General features: G+C 27.2%; 1 long non-coding RNA gene across 1 annotated transcript; it reads left to right on the plus strand.

Moving 5' to 3' along the window:
* The first annotated feature begins 164 nt into the window (after positions 1 to 164).
* LOC112463668 lies at positions 165 to 1986 on the plus strand. Its single transcript, XR_003041827.1, has 3 exons — positions 165 to 446; positions 563 to 730; positions 1930 to 1986. It is a non-coding gene; the product is annotated as an uncharacterized LOC112463668 (long non-coding RNA).
* The last annotated feature ends 1610 nt before the right edge of the window (positions 1987 to 3596 follow it).

Genomic DNA, 3596 nt, shown 5'->3' on the forward strand with positions numbered 1-3596 from the left:
TGAACGGGCCTAAATAACTGCGTTTGAGGAGCGTGTTATTAGCTATTTGCTTGTTATATCCTTATTTAAAGCCTTGTATCCACAATACTAGAAATTGCTCCAAGATCTCGAACGGTGAAACAATTAACCAATCGTATTTAATTGGTCGAATTAGTTAAATATGCAATTGGTTATGTCTTTCTCCATACAATATCTCGACATTATTAACGCTAATAGCTTTTCCCTTGAATGTGCCCAAAGATCCATATTCATAGGTCGGTATTCATAGGTGGATCTTATATTTAATACCATCTTAAGTACTGAAGATAGTTCATATTTAACTCTTTCGCTGACGTAGCGATTACTTCGTGAGCAACTGTCATTGCAGCTGTTATTTAGTCATTTTGTAACAATAATAATAATATTTACGTATGCAAAAAATCTTTGTGTGTGAATATAAGATACTGGTAAGTTTCAAGCTTACTTTTTCTATAAAATACATTCTTATTTATATATGTAGTATTTATACAAACATATATATATATATATATATTTATCTTCTCAATTTATATATGTATTCTAGACAACACCGTATCCAAAATCTGGATATAAGACGTTTTAAAGACATTATTAAGACGTCTAAGGCCGGTATTCAGAGTCGGATTTTATTTTAAGACCATCTTGAGTAATGTCTTAAGACGCTAATACGGCTCTGTGATTAGTTCATGACATCTTAGAACTGAACTTACAGGTATTTATTATTATATATATGTGCATATTTGCATGCGTACGTGTAAGAAAGTATATATATGTATATGTATACGTGCGTACATGTACATGTATGTATAATATGTATACGTGTGTGTACATATGTGTATACGTCACCGTCCGCATTTGTATATACGTACATGTGTGTGTATATACATGTGTGTATGTGTATAAGTATGCGCGCGTATACATAATAATAATAAACAGTAAAAATAAGAATGTTACGGCAAATGTGAGTCAAGTGCTGTACGTGATGTGCAAAATAAATAATTGATGCGATGCTTCAAATATGTTTCGGCTCTTCCTTTGAGCCATCTTCAACTTTACAACTTACAAAGTACATACATGCGTGGACAGAGGAGCGTGTTCCACAGGAATCAGAGAGGGGGAGGGAAACAGACCTCACTTTTTCAGCCCCCTATACGGGATGGACCTTTCTTCAACTTACAAGTATGTGCTTTGTAAGTTGAAGCAAGTTTTCTTTCCTGAATCCTGTGAAACACGCTCCTCTGTCCACGCATGTACTTCGTAAATTGTAAAGCGAGATTTGTTGCCTCCCCCAACCCCTGCGGAATACGCTCCTCTGTCCACGCATGTACTTTGTAAGTTGTAAAGCGAGGTCTACCTCTTCCGACCCCTGTGGAACATGTCCCTCTGCTGACGCATGTACTTTGATATATCGCTCATATATATATATATATATATATATATATACACACACACACCCATACAACACAAAATATTTTTAAAATATTTTTTAGAAAGATTAAAACAATTTACAAAAATATTTTTAGAATGTTTCTATATCCGCCAGATCATGTCAGAAAAATATTTTCAAAAATATATTTTTAAAAGATTGCAAATAAATATATTCAATAATATTTGTAAAATCTTTTAGAAATATTGCTTCGAAAAATAAAATATGTTTGATCCAATCAGGGTAAATCAATTATGGCTTGAAGGAAGAGCCAAAACGTTCAACATATTTAAAGCATTGTATCAATTATTTATTTTGCCCGCCAAGTACCGTGTTTTACTTGCATTTGCCGTGATATCTTTATTTTGACATTTTTAAGAGTCTAATTATATACATAAACAGTAAACGCACAATAAGTATAATTTTAATAATCTTATTATTCGTTTAATCAAAAATATTAATATGATAAAATTTCTTTGTTTCAGGTACTTGAAGTAGGAACAGAGCTTAATTTAAAGGATTTTTAGTTATTATCTATTATTATCTATTAATACAATATAATTAATATTAATATAAATCTAATTATTTTCATTTAAATTACAGTTATTTTTTATTATTATACAAAATACTATTATTAACATAAATTATTATATATTATAATTATTGCATTAATTTAATTATATAGATAGTATTAACATAATTTTAATTACTCTCATTTAAATTATTACACTTATTGCTATGATAATTAAGTATTATTATATTAAATTAATTATTAGATATATAATTTAAAAAATTGTATTTTTTAATATTATAGTCTTTGTTTTAAACAAAAATATAAATTTTATGTATTTAAAACTATAATATTATTCAAATAATATCTTATATATATATAATAATGTAATACTATGTTATAAATATATATTAAAAGAATTATATTTGTGATTGATGATGATGATGATGATGATGATAATGACGATGATGATGATGATGATGATAATGTTGATGATGATACTGATGATGATGATAATGATAATGATGAGACTATATTAATGATGATATTGATAATGATGATGATGATGATAATGATGATTATGATGATGATGATGATGTTGATAATAATGATTTAAACTTATATTTCAACTTAACATAAATATATTATATTACATAATAATAATATATTATATATTTTTACAATATATTATTAAAATTTAAAGAAAGTAAGTTTTAAAAACTGTATTTTAATAACTAATAATGGTAAATTATATTTATTTTTTAATTATGATTTAAACTTACATTTAAACTTAACATATATCATATTAAATAATAATAATATATTGTATATTTACAATTATTGTTAAGATTTAAAGAAAATCAGCTTTAAAATTTTATTTTAATAACTAAGTTATATTAATTTTATAATTATTATTGTATATTTGTATTTTTGCAAAATGCCAAAACGTAAAATAGAACGAACCTCGGAAGAACAAAAAGAATTTCAACGAAGACGTCGTGAAAAAAATGCTGAGTATCAATCTCGTCAACGTCGTAAAATTACAAAAGTAGCAAATAATATATCAAACTCAAATAATGATACAAATTATACTGTTAGTATCGCTGGTACAATACATGACAATCGTATAATAGAATTAAATCATGAAATTGAAGAAAATTCTTCAGATGTAACATTAGCACACCAACAAGTTTTTAACATTTCTGGCACAATACATGATAATCGAGTTATAGAAATGAATGAAGAAATAATTGGGGAAAGTTCTGTAAATATTATACCAATACGTCAGCAACGTCATGTAGAATATCAATCCCATTATCGATCTCAAAGAAGACAACTACATCGTTTAGATATTAATCGAATGCCAATTAATGATATAAATGAATATTATATTGGTTCTATGGATGTGTCTTGTGTTCATTGTAGAGCAAAACATTTTGCAGCTGAAAAAGTATCTAACAAAGGAAATTCATTTCACGATTGTTGTAATCACGGTGCGGTGTATTTAGAACCATTGCCTCAATTTCCGCAATTTCTTCGTAGTTTATTTAATGGTAGTCATGCAAAATCAAATAATTTTTTCAAACATATCCGTAGCTACAACAGTTCATTTTCATTCGCATCATTTAACGCTAATTTGGT

Source organism: Temnothorax curvispinosus, unplaced genomic scaffold (genome assembly GCF_003070985.1).
Source record: "Temnothorax curvispinosus isolate PA1 unplaced genomic scaffold, ASM307098v1 QBEX01001439.1, whole genome shotgun sequence".
Lineage (NCBI taxonomy): Eukaryota > Metazoa > Arthropoda > Insecta > Hymenoptera > Formicidae > Temnothorax > Temnothorax curvispinosus.